The sequence below is a fragment of the Hyla sarda genome, chromosome 5 (assembly GCF_029499605.1).
Source record: "Hyla sarda isolate aHylSar1 chromosome 5, aHylSar1.hap1, whole genome shotgun sequence".
Lineage (NCBI taxonomy): Eukaryota > Metazoa > Chordata > Amphibia > Anura > Hylidae > Hyla > Hyla sarda.
This window is the reverse complement of record NC_079193.1, coordinates 228,538,519-228,557,034: the sequence shown is the minus strand read 5'-3', so window position 1 is coordinate 228,557,034 and position 18,516 is coordinate 228,538,519. Positions and strand designations below refer to the sequence as shown.

General features: G+C 42.6%; 1 long non-coding RNA gene across 1 annotated transcript; it reads right to left on the bottom strand.

Moving 5' to 3' along the window:
• Window positions 1–14,577: 14,577 nt before the first annotated feature.
• Window positions 14,578–17,635, bottom strand: LOC130272659 (uncharacterized). The gene is made up of 3 exons (XR_008843667.1): window positions 17,557–17,635; window positions 17,335–17,433; window positions 14,578–14,898 (listed from the first exon to the last, which is right to left on the bottom strand). It is a non-coding gene; the product is annotated as an uncharacterized LOC130272659 (long non-coding RNA).
• Between the last annotated feature and the right edge of the window lie 881 nt (window positions 17,636–18,516).

Here is an 18,516-nt window from a genome sequence, read left to right as displayed (position 1 = left end):
TAATGTGGGGAACTGTACTGTACCTAATGTGGGGGAACTGTACTGCACCTAATATGGGGGGGGGAACTATACTGTACCTAATATGGGGGAACTTTACTGCACCTAATGTGGGGGAACTGTACTGCACCTATTATGGGGGGAACTATACTGTACCTAATGTGGGGGAACTATACTGCACCTAATGTGGGGAACTGTACTGCACCTAATGTGGGGGGAACTATACTGCACCTAATGTGGGGAACTATACTGCATCTAATGTGGGGGAACTATACTGCATCTAATGTGGGGGAACTATACTGCACCTAATGTACTGCCAACCTAATGTGCAGGGAACTGTACTGCCAACCTAATGACAGGGAACTGTACTGCCAACCTAATATGCGGGGAACTGTACTGCCAAACTAATGATGGGGGACTGTACTGCCAACCTAATGTGGGGGGAACTGTACTGCCAACCTAATGTGCGGGGACTGTACTGCCAACCTAATGTGGGGGAACTGTACTGCCAACCTAATGTGGGGGAACTACAACCTAATGTGGGGGAACTATACTGACAACCGTATGTGGGGGGAACTATACTGCCAACCTAATGATGGGAACTACTGCCAACATAATGTGGGGGGAACTATACTGCCAACCTAATGTGCGGGGACTGTACTGCCAATCTAATGTGCGGGGAACTGTACTGCCAACCTATTGTGCGGGGACTTATACTGCCAACCTAATGTGGGGGAACTACAACCTAATGCGGTGGAACTATATTGCCAACCTAATGTGGGGAACTATACTGCACCTAATGTGGGGGAACTGTCGGGGGGTGGGGGGCCCCATCATAATGGAGTTCTCCATCTTCCAGGCAACCTTAATCTGGCCCTGGGAGCAAGCGGCGCATGTCTCTTCCCCTTCTTGGCTGGGCAGTAGCTGCTGACTGTCCTCTATTAGATCGTCCTCAGTGAATAGTGGAGCTAAACCCACAGCATAAGATACTTCTCTAGGAGAGAGAACAACATAGGACAAAGGCAATGGGAGGACAGGGACTACTCCCAGGCCATGCCAACTGAGGGTTGTGTCTGAGGAACCCACCGACTGTTGACTGTGGGTGTCAGATGTCACTTGTGATGAAGTGGATGAGCGTGTTAACCAATCGATGACGACAGATGGGTTGCTGGTCGAGACCGACCGCTGGCTGATAACGGGAGCTCAGGCCTCTCGCTGCGACTCCTGCTGCCACTCGCCCCTAGTCTGCTGCCAACTCTGCCTGAAGTATTTAGGCCTCTGCCACTCCTCTGTGCACATCCTGGCACTTCTCTGCCTGACATACTTAGTGTGTATATGAGAGTATTACAATATGCTTCACTACTCTTTAACCTCTTAAGGACCAGCCAATTTTCACTATTGGACCCGGCCATTCTTTTCACATCTGACCACTGTCACTTTAAGCATTAATAACTCTGGGATGCTTTTACCTTTCATTCTGATTCCGAGATTGTTTTTTCCTGACATATTCTACTTTATGTTAGTGGTAAAATGTTGTCGATACTTGCATCATTTCTTGGTGAAAAATTCCCAAATTTGATGAAAAAATTTAAAATGTTGCATTTTTTTTTTTACTTTGAAGCTCTCTGCTTATAAGGAAAATGAATATTCCAAATAAATTATATATTGATTCACATATACAATATGTCTACTTTATGTTTGCATCATAAAGTTGACATGTTTTTACTTTTGGAAGACATCAGAGGGCTTCAAAGTATAGCAACAATTTTCCAATTTTTCACAACATTTTCAAAATCAAAACTGAACTGATCCCTGAAAAATTTCGAAGTGGATTTGAAGGGCCTTCATATTAGAAATACCCCATAAATGACCCTATTTTAAAAACTGCACCCCTTAATGTATTCAAAATGACATTCAAAAGGTTTGTTAACCCTTTAGGTGTTTCACAGGAATAGCAGCAAATTGAAGGAGAAAATTCTAAATCTTCATTTTTTACACTGGCATGTTCTTGTAGACCCAGTTATTGAATTTTTTACAAGGGGTAAAAAGAGAGAAATCTTTCTAAAATGTGTAACCAAATTCCTCTCGAGTAAGGTAATATCTCATATGTGTATGTCAAGCGCAGTAGAGGGCTCAGAAGGGAAGGAGCGACAGTGGGATTTTGGAGAGTGAGTTTTTCTGAAATGGTTTTTGGGGGCCATGTCACATTTAGGAAGCCCCTATGGTGCTAGAACAGCAAAAAAAAGAAAAAAAAAGAAAAACACATGGCATACTATTTTGGAAACTACACCCCTCAAGGCACGTAACAAAGGGTCCAGTGAGCCTTAACACCCCACAGGTGTTTGACGACTTTTTGTTAAAGTTGGATGAGTAAATGATTTTTTTTTTGTAAATTTGTAAACCCCATCTCTTCTGAGTGTGGAAATGCCCCATGTGTGGACTTCAAGTGCTCTTTTGGCATTTGGCTTTTGAAAAGCAAATTTTTCTGAAATGGTTTTTGGAGGGCATGCCGTGTTTAGGAAGCCCCTATGCTGTCAGAACAGCAAATAAAACCCCACATGGCATACTGTTTAGGAAACTAAACCCCTCAAGGAATGTAACAAGGGGTACAGTGAGCCTTAACACCTCACAAGTGATTGACGACTTTTTGTTAAAGCGTATCTATCATAGTTCCAAACAAAAACAATATGATATGTTACCCGGTACCTTATCCTGATCGTGTACATATATGTTTTATGTCTCTAGGATCTTTATTTCCAGAGATATAAGCATTTACCTGTTGCACAGTAACTTTTTCATTGTGCAGACTGGAGGGGACGTGTCTGTCTGTCTCCCTCGCTGTGTCTGCTGTGAGTCGGGAGCAAGCATGAGCTGTCGGCCAACTCTACTCCTTAACCCTTTCCTCTCTGGTTTCATGCTGTACCTGTTACACAGAGGAAGATGCTTGGAGCTTGCCTGCAGTATTCCTAAAACATTATGGCGAGGTCATAACAGGATAAAATGTATAAATATAAGAATAGATCTTTATAAAATTAGTGCAAGGAATTTATACATAAAAGTACAGTATTTTTATGAATATGTTTCCTATCTGTTTTCTCTTTTTTCTAGTAAAGTTGGATGCTAATGAACATAGCTGCCACTGGCTAGCACCGGAGTTCCCCCCCAATAGGGACAGGCACCCGAGTTCCCCCACAATAGGGACAGGCACCCGAGTTCCCCCACAATAGGGACAGGCACCCGAGTTCCCCCACAATAGGGACAGGCACCCGAGTTCCCCCACAATAGGGACAGGCACCCGAGTTCCACAGAAATAGGGACAGGCACTCGAGTTCGCCCACAATAGGGACAGGCACCCTAGTTCCCCCACAGCCGCTACAGGCACCCGAGTTCCCCCGCAGCCGCTACAGGCACCGGAGTTCCCCCGCAGCAGCTACGGGCACCGGAGTTCCCCCGCAGCCGCTACAGGCACCGGAGTTCCCCCGCAGCTACAGGCACCGGAGTTCCCCCGCAGCCGCTACAGGCATCAGAGTTCCCCCGCCATAGGTAGAGGCACCCGAGTTCCCCCACAGCCGCTACAGGCACCGGAGTTCCCCCACAGCTGCTACAGGCACCGGAGTTCCCCCACAGCCGCTACAGGCACCAGAGTTCCCCCACAGCCGCTACAGGCACCCGAGTTCCCCCACATTAGCATAGTTATCCCCACATTAGGTTGCAGTTCCCCCACATTAGGTTGCCGTTCCCCCACATTAGCATAGTTTTCCCCACATTAGGTTGCAGTTCCCCCACATCAGGTTGCAGTTCCCCCATATTAGGTTGCAGTTCCCCCACATCAGGTTGCAGTTCCCCCCATCAGGTTGCAGTTCCCCCACATTAGGTTACAGACACACACACAGACACTCATGATCGGGTGCAGACGAGGGGTGGCCTGTATCTCGCACTGCCTGTGCGTGTGCGCGCGCTCCCTGTGCTCGTTCACAGGCAGTGCGTGCCCTCGCATAAGCTGTATACATACAGCTGAAATCTTCTATACTGGATACCGGGACACGCTTTACAGCCGGTATCTGGTATGCTGCAAAATCAAAACTAGTCTGTCTGGCTAAAGACAGACGACCCCTAGTGGTGGCTATTTTTAGATTAAATTTCTGGGGGAAATTGACATTTTTAAAAAAATAAATTTATATTGCAAAAAGCCATCATATGATTAGTTCTGTAACATACAAAACATTTTCAATAATGACAGTGCCTCTTTAAAGTCAGATGTGTAAATGAAAAAAATATTTCATTAAAATGCTGTTTTTTCCCCAAAGTTTACATTTTTACAAGGGGTAATAGGAGAAAATGACCCCCAAAATTTTTAACCCCATTTCTTCTGAGTATGGAAATACCCAATGTGTGGACGTCAAGTGCTCTGCGGGCGAACTACAATGCTCAGAAGAGGAGGAGCGCCAATGAGCTTTTGGAGACAGAATTTGGTTGGAATAGAAGTCGGGGACCATGTGCATTTACAAAGCCCCCTGTGGTGCCAGAACAGTGGACCCCCCACATGTGACCCCATTTTGGAAACTACACCCAGAATTTAATAAGAGGTGCAGTGAGTACTTACACCCCACTGGCGTTTGACAGTTTTTTGGAACAGTGGGCTGTGCAAATGAAAAATTACATTTTTCATTTTCACGGACCACTGCTCCAAAAATCTGTCAGACACCTGTGGGGCGTAAATGCTCACTGCACCCCTTATTACATTACATGAGGGGTATAATTTCCAAAATGTGGTCACATGTGGGGGGTCCACTGTTCTGGCACCACGGGGGGGGGGTTTGTAAACACATGTCGCCTTCAATTCCGGACAAATTTTCTCTTCAAAATCCCAATGGTGCTCCTTCTCTTATGAGCATTGTGGTGCGCCAGCAGAGCACTTTACATCCACATATGGGGTATGTTCTTACTCAGAAGAAATGGGGTTACAAATTTTGGGGGGCTTTTTTCCTATTTTCCTCCGTGAAAATGAAAAAAAAAATTTTCATCCAAATTTGAAGAATTTTCCTAAAACACATGTGGGGTATTAAGGCTCACTATACCCCTTGTTACATTCCTTGAGGGGTGTAATTTCCAAAATGGGGTCACATGTGGGTATTTCTTTTTTTGCATTTATGTCAGAACCGCTGTAAAATGTACATAGTGCGCTCTCACTCCCCAGCCTTGCTGTGCGCCCGCAGAGCATTTTACGCCCACATATGGGGTATTTCCGTATTCAGGAGAAATTGACTCATACTTGAAGCAGAAAACTTACTGTAAACCTGCCCGTGTGAATGTACCCTGTACGTTCACATGGGGGGGGGGGGGGGGGGGGGGCAAACCTTCAGCTGTTTCAAAACTACAACTTCCAGCATGTACTGACAGACCCTGCATGCTGGGAGTTGTAGTTTTGCAACAGCTGGAGGCACACTGGTTGGAAAACCTTCAGTTAGGTTTTATTACCTAACTCAGTATTTTCCAACCAGTGTGCCTAAAGCTGTAGCAAAACTACAATTCCCAGCATGGTGAGACAGCTGTTTGCTGTTTGGGCATGCTGGGATTTGCAGTTTTGCAACATCTGGAGGGCTAGAGTTAGAGACCACTGCACAGTGATATCCAAACTGTGGACCTCCAGATGTTGCAAAATTACAAATCCCAGCATGCCCAGACAGCAAACAGCTGTGTGGGCATGCTAGGAGTTGTAGTTTTGCAAGATCTGGAGTGATACAGTTTAGAGACCACTGTATAGTGGTCTCAAACTGTAGCCCTCCAGCTGTTGCAAAACTACAAATCACAGCATGCCCAAACAGCTGTCTGGGCATGCTGGGAGTTGTAGCTTTGCAACATTTGGAGGGCTACAGTTTGAGACCACTGTATAGTGGTCTCAAACTGTAGGCCTCCAGATGTTGCTAGACAACTCACCGGCTTCCATAGGATCCAGGGAGCCAGCCGCACGACATGCCGCCCGCGATCACTGCAGTCGATCGCGTCCCACAGCCTCCACCGATCGGTAAGAGGACTTCGGCGCCCGATCCCTTTCGGTTTCCCCATTCTGCCCCGCCTATTGTGGGTGGACCAAACGGGGTAAAGGAAAGTTAACCCCCCCCCCGCCCCTGATCTGCTATTGGTCGTCGCTTTTGATGACCAATAGCAGTGATAGGAGGGGTGGCACCCCTACCACCTCACTCCTATCCATTCAGGGGGATCGTAGGTGTCATAGACAACCGTGATCCCCCTTATATTCCGGGTCACCGGGTCACCATAGACCCGTATGACCCGGAATAGGCACAAATCGCAAGTGGGAATTCACTTGCGATTTGCGCCGATCGCCGACATGGGGGGGTCTTATGACCCCCCTGGGCTTTTGCGCAGGGTGCCTGCTGATCGATATCAGCAGTCACCCCGGTCCGGTGCAGCGGGGACCAGAATTCCCACGGGCATACAGGTACTTAAGACCCAGGTACAGAAGGTGTATCCATACGCCCTGGGTCCTGTGCGGGCAAAATAGCAATTGTTTAGAACAGCAGCAGGTGATTACTTTTGCCTGTCCTTTCACAGTATGTTGGCCCTTGACAGATTAACAGGTACAAAATGGTACACTAATTAGATGTACTGATGAGGGCAGAAAAATGTGCAACATTACGCAGAAAAACTCAGTATTTTTGTAAAATACCAGCAGGTGATTACTTTTGCCAGGACTTTCCCTGTATCTAGACAGATACAAAATAGTAGACTGCTTTGATGTAGGCATGTGGTTTGCACGTATGAGGGCAGACAAATGCACTACAGTCCGCTGAAAAAACGTATTTGTGAACAGCAGCAGGACACAACAGTGCAGCAACACAAAAAACAGGAATTAAACCCTAAATTGCACTAAATTGTCACAGAGTGTTAAGAATGGTGTGCACTGGTTTTTATACAGTCTAAGCAGCAGATGATTTGTGGAGCAAAAAAAAGCACAGAATTGCGCTGAAAAATAAGGTGATAAGATGGTTCATAAAGTTCAGGCAGCTTGTTGATATGTATGAGGCAACGAAAATCTCTGATGAAATGCTCAATAACGTTAATAGAAGGTTTATATATCGCAAGATCCTTGTCAGTGAGAACACCAAAGCACTGCACTCCTATCTGTCCACAATGCTGATGTTACTAGCAGTTGCCAGTGGTACGCTGTGGCATAAGCAATTCACACACAGACGCGCAGCCTGTCTTCTCTCTATGAGTGCATGGATGAAATGCAGAGAGGCAAGATGGCTGCCGATTATATAGGGCTGTGACATCACAGGGGTCAATGAATGCTGATAGGCTGCATCTCGCCTACCTCCCTTACCGCCGTACTTTCCCGCCGTCCCACAATCCCCTGCCCCATGTACTCATCCCCTGCCCTATGTACTCACATGTGGATCCACCATTTTAGGTTTCCTTTAGCCGGGAACGCTGTAAAATGGAATTTAATGAAGCGATTTGCGCAATAGAATCGCGGCGATATTCGCATTTGTTGCGAATCGAATATTTCATGAAATTCGTAATGAATTCGGGTTCGTCAGCTTCGATTCGCTCATCTCTAGTTGGCAGTATAGTTCCGCACATTAGGTGCAGTATAGTTCCGCACATTAGGTGCAGTATAGTCCCCCCACATTAGGTGCAGTACAGTTCCTCCACAGACATACAGCCTTCAGCCATATACAGTGTATGCCTGTTTACTGCCTTACTTCAGTATTCCGACCACCGCTCCGGGGTCACGTTCTACTAGCAGTAGGTCCCGGGACTGGAGGAGAGGTGGTCAGAACACTGAAGATGATGTGCCGCTGGTGACTTACCATGCGCGCGCGTCCTCCTCACTGCTCCGCTCCACTCTTCTATGGGCGTATGCACGGGACATCAGTGACGTCCCTGCGTGCACTACCTCCTGGCAGCCCCTGCATTTTTTAAGTTCATGCAGGGCCGCAGAGAGGTAACCGGGGCATCCTTGTGTCCTGAAAAGATTCTTCGGGACACAGGGATGTCCCGAATGTGACGGGGGCCCCTGCGGGCATGGGGCCCGGAGCAGGCGTTCCATGAGCGCCAATGATGATCCGGCCCTGGCTGCGAGTCCCCTTTTAGCGCAAAGCCTTAGGCAGCCGCCTAAATCGCCTAATTAGAGAGTCGCCTCTGCTGTGACATCACAGGGGTGGCTGGCTGCATGCTGCATGTGATTCAGGGTCATCCTGCCGACCCTTGTTCCTGCCTTCCCAGGATTCCTTGCCCCATGTCCTTACATGTGGATCTGCCATTTTCAATGCCCCTGGAGCCTGGACTACACTAAATGGAGTTCAGTGGATCGAATCGCTGTGATATTCGCATTCGTTCCGAATCAAATTTTACCCAAAATTCGAAATAAATTCAGATTTGTCAGATTCGATTCGCTCATCCCTACTGGCTACCCTAACACCATGACATTCTTAAAGGGGGTTTCTAGGACTTTACTCATAGTAGCAAATAATACTTGGAAAAAATTTCTGGTCTACAGGTAACTAAATATGAAGAACATTTGTAGAATGATTTCTAGAGCACAAAAGTCAATGTCTTTTGAAACAGAGAAACAAATATTAATCAATAAATCTTGATAACTTTTATGACAAATCACAAAGGACTTGGGAATGTGCTTTCCTTCCACTACTTAAGCATTATTTACTTTTACAAATTGCATTCTGGTTTTCTTTCTACTTTCTATGTCAATTTGGACCTTCTTCACTGAGAAGCAAGTATGCACTTTTTCTTTTTCAAGAGTCTGAAACTAAACATCATAAATATAGCTAAAATAGCCAGAGAAGATGAAAGGAAGATGGAGTAAAATGAAGCTCTTTAAGTTCTACTTACAATAGATGCACCAAAGTGCACAGTTAGTAGCCTGGGAAAGGTATAGGCTACACACCACTGATAAATGTCACACTGGAAAAGAAAATATAGAAAAAAAACATGATATTATTAGGCAGGAGGATTATGTAAAAAAAAAGACATATGCTGTAATAGTCTGGAACTTAGTCAAAATAAAAGCCAATTGCCTTTAATCTTAAAATACATTTCTATCATTGCTCAGCAATATCAAGAACTGAAGCAAAGTGGCACTGTGTATAGATCCCAAAAAATGTGGCGCAGAGCTGCTTACAGAGACACATTGTCCAGTATTCATATTCATCTCAAACTTATGATATTTTTTTAAGAATCCAATTTGAAGCATTACACCATCACATTTCTATAGAAGGATTATTGATTTACCTTCACTGCCATTTAACACAGAACTGACTCAGCAATATACAGTTAATCAAAGGGGTCCTCCACTTTTTAAAATGTACTTTGATTTGTTGGGTTGTCCACAAATAAAATAATGTCAGGCTGTCCATGAACTAGGGCTTTAAGCTATGAGCTATAATCTGTGGTGGAATATGGCTGCAAGATCTCTGTTTAATGGCAGTACCATCACAGAGAAAATAAAGTATAGGACTTAATGAAGTCAAGCTGAATTTGTAATACTTGGACATAATGGGTCCCCCAAAGATTGAAGGAGAGAGGCTTTTAGTAACCAGTCGCTGCTCAGGGTAATTGACAATATTTTTAAATGAAGGGCTCTTCTCTGTTTATGTTAAATGTCATAATAGAGTATTTAAACATTATTTTCAATCTGTTAGCACTTTTACTTAATTTCTACACTGAACAATTACTGCATTAGGAACACCTACTCCAACAGGTTGGCCCATCTTTTTGTGAGATCACAGCTTTCTGACATCAGGAAACAGATTTGTTCATACTTAACTTGCCCCATACCCACTGAAACTTTTTTTTTAAATCAACTGGTGCCAGAAAGTTAAACAGATTTGTAAATCACTTCTATTTAAAAATCTTAATCCTTCCAGTAATTTTTAGGGCTGTAAAGAGAAATCCAAAAAGAAATGCATTTCCTCTGATGTCATGACCACAGTGCTCTCTGCTGACCTCTGCTGTCCATTTTAGGAACTGTCCAGAGAAGAAGAAAATCCCCATAGCAAACATATGCTTCTCTGGACAGTTCCTAAAATGGACAGCAGAGGTCAGTAGAGAGCACTGTGGTCAGGACATCACAGGAAATGCATTTCTTTGTGGATTTCTCTTTAGTATACAGCCCCTAAAAGTACTGGAAGGATGAAGATTTTTTATTAGAAGTGATTTACAAATCTGTTTAACTTTCTGGCACCAGTTGATTTAAAAAAAAGTTTTCCACGGTAGTACCCCTTTAAAGAGAAGTGTGAGCAGAACTCACAACCATTTCCAACATATCCCATATATGTTCTATGGAGTTATGATGTGGGTCATAAGAGGTACCCTTGTTGGTCTTTGACTTTTGAACCCCAGTCAATACAAGGTACACTGTATGGTTATTGTGGAAATTTTACTTGCCTGTTGTTATACTGCTGGGTCAGGTGGTAAACTGTGATGTGTTATTGTTAGGAGACCAAATGTGCCACCTGATGGCTGCCTCTTGGATCAAACACACATGGCCTGCCTCTGCGTGATTTTTCTGTCCAGCGTTTGTCCATGGTTAATCCAGTCTTAGTACACTCGTGATATCAAGGTTTGGGAACAGCTAAGAATTGTGACTGTTTCAGATATACTGGCCCCACACCTCCAGGCCACAACAATCTGCCCTTCGTCAAGGACACTGATGTTAATCCTTGACTGGCAAGTTATTCCTTCTGCTGGAGATTTTTTTTTTTTTATCACATTACCCACCACATGATATTACATAGTTACATAGTTACATAGTTAGTACGGTCGAAAAAAGACATCTGTCCATCAAGTTCAACCAGGGAATTAAGGGGTAGGGATGTGGCGCGATATTGGGGAAGGGATGGGATTTTATATTTCTTCATAAGCATTAATGTTATTTTGTTCCATGAATGTATCTAATCCTGTTTTAAAGCTGTTAATTGTTCCTGCTGTGACCAGTTCCTGAGGTAGACCGTTCCATAAATTCACAGTCCTCACGGTAAAGAAGGCGTGTCGCCCCTTGAGACTAAACTTTTTCTTCTCCAGACGGAGGGAGTGCCCCCTCGTCCTTTGGGGGGGTTTAACCTGGAATAGTTTTTCTCCATATTTTTTGTATGGGCCATTAATATACTTATATACGTTTATCATATCCCCCCTTAAATGTCTCTTCTCAAGACTAAACAATTGTAACTCCTTTAATCGCTCCTCATAGCTAAGATGTTCCATGCCCCATATTAGTTTAGTCGCGCGTCTCTGCACCCTTTCCAACTCCGCAGTGTCCCTTTTATGGACAGGTGCCCAAAACTGAACAGCATATTCCAGGTGAGGCCGTAAAATGCTTTATAAAGGGGAGTATTATGTCCCTGTCCCTTGAGTCCATGCCTCTTTTGATACATGACAATATCCTGCCGGCTTTGGAAGCAGCAGCCTGACATTGCATGCTATTCTGTAGTCTGTGATCTACAAGTACACCCAGATCCTTCTCTATCAGTGACTCTGACAGTTTAATCCCCCCTAAGACATACGATGCATGCATGTTATTAGTACCCAGATGCATAACTTTACATTTATCCACATTGAACCTCATTTGCCAAGTGGATGCCCAGACACTTAGTCTATCCAAGTCATCTTGTAACTTATGCACATCCTCTATAGACTTTACCGTGCTACAAAGCTTGGTGTCATCTGCAAAGATAGAAACAGAGCTGTTAATACCATCCTCTATATCATTGATAAATAAATTAAACAACAGCGGGCCCAGTACTGAACCTTGGGGTACACCACTAATAACCGGGGACCAATCAGAGTACGAATCATTGACCACCACTCTCTGGGTACGATCCATGAGCCAGTGTTCAATCCAGTTACAAACTAAAATTTCCAAACCCAAAGACCTTAACTTACCTGTCAGACGTCTATGAGGGACAGTATCAAACGCTTTAGCAAAATCCAGAAACACTATATCCACAGCCATTCCTCTGTCAAGGCTTCTACTCACCTCTTCATAAAAGCAAATTAGATTGGTTTGACAACTTCTATCCTTAGTAAACCCATGCTGGCTATCACTTATAATACAATTATCCCCTATGTATTCCTGTATGTAATCCCTTATAAGTCCTTCAAACAATTTACCCACAATGCACGTTAAACTTACCGGTCTATAGTTTCCTGGGGAAGACCTAGAGCCCTTTTTGAAGATTGGCACCACATTCGCCTTGCGCCAGTCCCTTGGCACAATACCAGACACCAGAGAATCTCTAAATATCATGAACAGGGGTACAGATATTACTGAACTTACCTCTCTAAGAACTCTTGGGTGTAGTCCATCCGGCCCTGGGGATTTGCTTACATTTATATCACTTAACTTACCTTGTACCATCTCTACATTAAGCCAGTTCAGTACATTACATGATGTGTTACCAGCACTGACCTGGCCAATGTCAGCTCCTTTTTCCATAGTGTATACAGAACTAAAGAACCCATTCAGTAGCTCCGCTTTCTCTTGATCGCATGTGACAACCTCCCCATTAACATTATTAAGGGGTCCTACATGCTCTGTCCTTGGTTTTTTTGCATTTATATATCTAAAAAAATATTTAGGATTAGTTTTGCTTTCTTTGGCCACCTGTCTTTCGTTTAGAATTTTTGCTGTTTTTATTACATTTTTACAGATTTTATTAAGCTCTTTGTACTGTTTAAATGTTATTGCTGACCCATCAGATTTGTATTTTTTGAAGGCTATTTTTTTGTTGTTTATTGCTCTATTAACATCATGTGTCAGCCATGTAGGATTTAGTTTTAATCGTTTATATTTGTTCCCCTTTGGTATAAATTTAGATGTATAGTTATTTAGAGTTGATTTAAAGATGTCCCATTTACCTTCTGTATCAGTATTTGACAACACCTCCCCCCAGTCTATGTCCTGTAGTGCAGCCCTCAGCCCAGGGAAGTTTGCCTTTTTAAAGTTATATGTTTTTGCCTTCCCTGCCTGTCTTTGTTTTCTACATTTTAAGTCAAAAGTAACTATATTGTGGTCGCTATTACCAAGGTTTTCCCGCACAGTTACATTACCAACCAGCTCTGCGTTGTTGGAAATGATCAGATCCAACAAGGCGTCACTTCTTGCTGGGTCCTCCACAAACTGGCCCATAAAATTATCCTGCAATAAATTTAGGAATTGTCGCCCCTTTGTAGTTTTAGCCAACCCCGGACCCCAATCTATATCTGGATAGTTAAAATCTCCCATTATTACCACTGTATCTGCCCGGGCGGCCCTCTCTATTTGTTTATGAAGCCGAACTTCTATCTCTTCAGTGATATTAGGGGGTCTGTAGATTACCCCAAATATTATTTTTTCAGTATTTCCCTCCTTTTGTAATTCTACCCACAGTGATTCCACCTCCTCAAAATCATCACACACTATGGCATCGTTCACACTGACTTTCATACCACTTCTTACATACAGACAGACTCCACCACCTGTTCTGTTCATTCTATCCTTGCGAAACAATGTAAACCCCTGCAGATTGACAGCCCAGTCATGCGAGGAGTCCAGCCATGTCTCAGTGACCCCAACTATATCAATATGTTGCTCCAGTATCAAGGCCTCAAGCTCACCCATTTTATTTGCTAGGCTTCTGGCATTTGTGAACATATATTGTGTTAGTGGTCACAAGATGTCAGATACCAGCTGTCCCTAATGTAGTGATCGTTCAGTTTTGTTGACCATAGTTGTTCCAGATGCTTTTCTTTTCCTTGTCAATAGGCAAATTATTAAGCTAATGTACTGTGCCAACTCAAACTCCCATACACACCTATCACTGGTTTCTCTACCTCTATCTCACCTTTGGTATCAGAGGTCTTTTAATGCTCCATTTAAAAAAAATAGAAAAATAAACACGAAAAAACTTTGGGAGCGACTACAGTTCACATTCACATAGAGGGGAAAAAAAATCTGCAACACAGATTAGGTGTCCAGACTTACACTCTGTGAGTGGCCAAACAAAGACCACTCCCAACTTTAAAAGACGTCTACAATACACTGACTGAGGAGAAACTTCGGTTGCCACTACACTCCTATTTGTTGTAGGACTTACCACCTAAAATGAACAGGACTGAAAAAAAATTGGAGGAGTGGACACACCTTTCTCCACAACAGCTGAGTATACATAAAATGGGTAAGTCGATCGACTTCGCAGAGGGGAGCCGTGATCCGTTTGCTCCCCTCGTGTCGGCAAGCCTTATGTTTCCCACTTTCGTTCCTCCAGCTGTTCTTTCAACAGGACTTCAGAAGTGATACCTTACTCATATCTCTCTTCCTTTTCAGAACATAAGTCAGCACAGGATTTTCTTTACGTAAAATGCATACATTTATTGCACAAAACAATTATACATCTAACGCATTGTGGAGTTTCCTCCTTCCTCAGGGATTCCTTGGAATCCCTGACGAAGGAGGAAACTCTGCAAGTGGTTTATTGTCAAAAGTTATTATAAATAGGGTTAGAGAAAAAAGTGATTACCCCAGTTTGGTTAATGGGCAAATGGCACCATTGAGCTCTTTTGTTCCTGTGGTTGTTAGCATTAACAAACCTATGACAAACTCTTTATTATGTAAATTAAAAATATGTTATAAATGAAGGAAAAATATAAATACAAATATGACATAAGCAGATGAGAATAAAGTTCAACACAAGAGTTTCCCCATCTCTGCTCCATTTACATAGGATCCTTATTTAGTTTACTTTAGAGAATTTTCCTCGAACAGCATGAGGGCCTCTTGTGTTATTAATGAGCTTGGCTGTTGATCTTAGTTTTCTGTTCACAGACTCTGCTGCCTTCTGTTTGATAGCTGTTGCCTCAACATTTGCTTTCCACTGCCAAAATCTAAGGGATTTCAACAAACCTCTCATGAATATGTTTCAATGGTGTATATTAGCAATGTATAGATAGGAGAAAAAGTATGTCCAGCCCAGTATTAGTTTCAAATGATAAACTTTGTTAAACATTACATAAGAGTAAGCAGTACAGCACTTGGTACTGGGTTCAGACTCTACACGCTTTTAACGTAAACATCATGTCCTTACTCATGGGTGTAACATGATATCCAAGACCAGGCTTTATGGGTTTTCAATTCAATACTCAAATATTTTCATTCAACCCCTAAAGGACATTTGCCATAAATGTATATCCTGTTGCGCTGGTACTTTACCCACCAGGATGTGCATTTATGTCCTGTGCATAAAGTGAGTGCAGTAGCTGCGCTCTTTTCCTGCATGGTGGGACCAGGCGGTTTTCCGCTGGTAATGACGAATTTCAGCGATCGTGTTGATGTTTGCTATTACCCCTCAGATGCCCTGATCAAGCAAAAAGGAGCCAAGATGGTGGACTCCGGCCTCTCTCATGGCGTCTCCTTCTCTTGTCTGCTAGAAGGCATTAGTTAAAAAATTTGTAGATTTGTGAGTAAAAAAAAAAATCCTGGCATGTCCCAGCAGCTATTGCCTATGTGTGGATGCAAAATACAGGAACTGAGGGTGGAAAAGCAGGGCTCTCTGCACTGAGGACAAGCAGGGCTCTGTGCACTGAGGCTCTGTGACAAACCGGCTCACACATCAGGATGATTAACAAGCCAGGAACCTGCATAAAGCCCATACTTCCTGTCCCACCCACACTTCCTGTATTTTGTCTAGGTCACATGATCACCAGCCTAACCCACAGAAACTAAGATATTAATGTGTTGGAGGAAGTGGTCTGCCCTTGGTTAGCTGACAATTTGACTTTTATTGTGGCAAACTATTTTGTGTGGTTTGTGCACTGCTGCTGATACAGTTGGCTCACAGAGGGTGAGGCTAGGCTGGATACAACTATATTTACATCTATATCTTGATAGATGATGATCTGTCTAGATATTTACAAAAATCTAATCCTGTCACTCCAGTAATTTATGTATTACCAAGAATAAATAAATCTTTGACTGACTCTCCAGGTACCACTATCAATAGTCTTAGAAGAAGCTTTAACCCCCCCCCCCCCCCCCCCCTGGTCAAATTTACACCTGCATTTTTGCTAGATACATCCTAATTCTTAGAAATTATTGAAAATATAACTGGAGTAACGGATGAGACATTATTGGTAACAGTTGACGTTGTGAGCTTATATATCTCTATTGTTCATCAAAAAGGTATAGAAGCCACTAGGTGGTTGTTGGATAAGAGTGATTATACCTTGGACCAGGAAAACTTGTGTGGAAATGTTGACTATTGTCTTACATGAAAATAATTTTCTTTTCAGGATAATTTTTTTGTTCAGCGGAGGGGTTCGGCAATGGGGGCGAACATGCCCCCCATATGCAAATGCATACATGTCATTTTTTGAACACCAATTTGTGTATGTACATGAATCATTTATTAAACATGTCACACTATGGAAGCGTTTCATAGACAACATTATATGCGTATGGGAGGGGCCCTGTTCGTCGCTCAATATATTTTTTGAGTATCTCAATAAAATCCGTGAAGAACTTAAATTTACCATAAATGTAGACAATGTACAAGTACATTTTCTGGACACCCTGCTACTGAAGAATGGTTCTGGGGGATTGTGCACTGATTTATACCGTAAACCTACGGATAAGAATAGTTGGTTGCATTATACCAGTGCAACCCTCCCAGTATTAAGAAATCCATCCCATTTTCACAAAAGCAGTGCATCATTAGGATAGTCACAGATCCCACAATTAGGCAACAAAGGATCATAGAATTGGAGGATAAATTTGCTGCACCGGGATATCCAGAGCGAATTTTAAGAGCAACTCCAGAGATACGAGGAACCAGAGAAATGGGGACACTTATACCTTTTGTTAGGACTTACCATCCTTTGCGTCATAAAGTTGATACAATTGTATGTAAACATTGGTTTATCTTAGAAAAAGCATACCCCGGGGTAAAAGAATTTCCTGATCCCCCTTGAATTTGTAATAAGAGTTTACCAAACCTAAGGGATACTTTAGTAAAAGCTGACTTGGGTTCCAACAGAAAGTTACGCCAAACCATATTAAGCACTAGGAAATGTGGCACTTTTCCATGCCTCAATTGTGCCCAATGTAGTACTAGCATTAAAGGGGACAAGATAAGACATCCACATACAGGTAAGCCTATACCAATAAAGGGTTATTATACATGTCAATCTAAAAATGTGGTTTATCTAATAAAATGTCTGTGCGGTCTCCTATATGTTGGGGAAACTTCCCAGCATGTAGGAGACCGCATTAATAGACATAAATCCTCTATCCATTGCAGCAACCTCCTTTTTCCTATACCTTACCATTTCAAGATCAAAGGACATAATATTTCCCAGTTACGTTATCAGGTGATTGATCAAGTGTTCCCACCAAGACGTGGAGGCGATACAAAAAAATTGCTTCTGCAAAAAGAAGAATTTTGGATTCACACTTTGGACACCTTGAATCGTGAATATGAGATTAACCAACTGCTGTACATTTTGTGCAATTATTAATTATTTCATTTTTTTCATTTAGAGACCAACCTTATTACTTCTGATGTACTGCTGATCTTCAGTCAAGAAATCACCATGTGTGTTTTTGTTATTGTTTATTCTGTTGTCATGGTTACCAATGATGTAGTAATTGTGTGCCTATGACATGTATAAAATGAGCCATTATGTTCAGTTACAATGTGCAGTTGAAAAAGGCAGTAGCCGGAACGCGTGCTGCATTGTTTGTGTTATATGCCGCATGCATAAGTAAAAGAGAAGAAATGTATTCATCTACATGGAGTGCCAGGATTTTTACCAGCAGAAATTTTTTTTTTAAATGATGAGGAATATATATATATTTAACCTTTCATACCTTTTTCCTGCACACTACTTTATAATGGCAGCTACATGCCCAGATTCACGTTTAATACCATAATTACTATATTATTACTACACATATAATATGTTACAGAGACCACAATTTTGTTTCAAAGTGCTTAATTATTCACTGTTATTGGCCCTATCTAACCCAAACTAATTCTACTTTAAGCACATGACCTGACCTACAAAAAATTCCCAGGAGAATCTCCAAGAGATGAAATATGCAATACAAATGTCACATGGAACTTTTTTTTTCAATTGTTATGACTTTTTACCCAATATAGAATTTATACTCTTAATCTTCACATCAATCACTACATGAACTATTCAGAAAGAAAGTTTTCTTAGATGTAAGATTAAATACACCAAAATGATTTTCTGGTACCAGACAGCCTGCAGGAAGACTAATAACATTGAATGAATAGTAGGAAGCAGGAATATTCTATTGCAATGAAAGATTCTTGTGGGACTCTATGCTGTATGTTCCGACCGTGTGATCAATGATCTGCCCCTTGCTACTCTCCCTCTTCTCACTGCACAGGTATAAAATGCAGGACTCCCCAAACTCACTGTCCTCTCCAGCTATTGATGATATTAGTCACTGCTTTAAAGGGGTACTTTACTGACCAG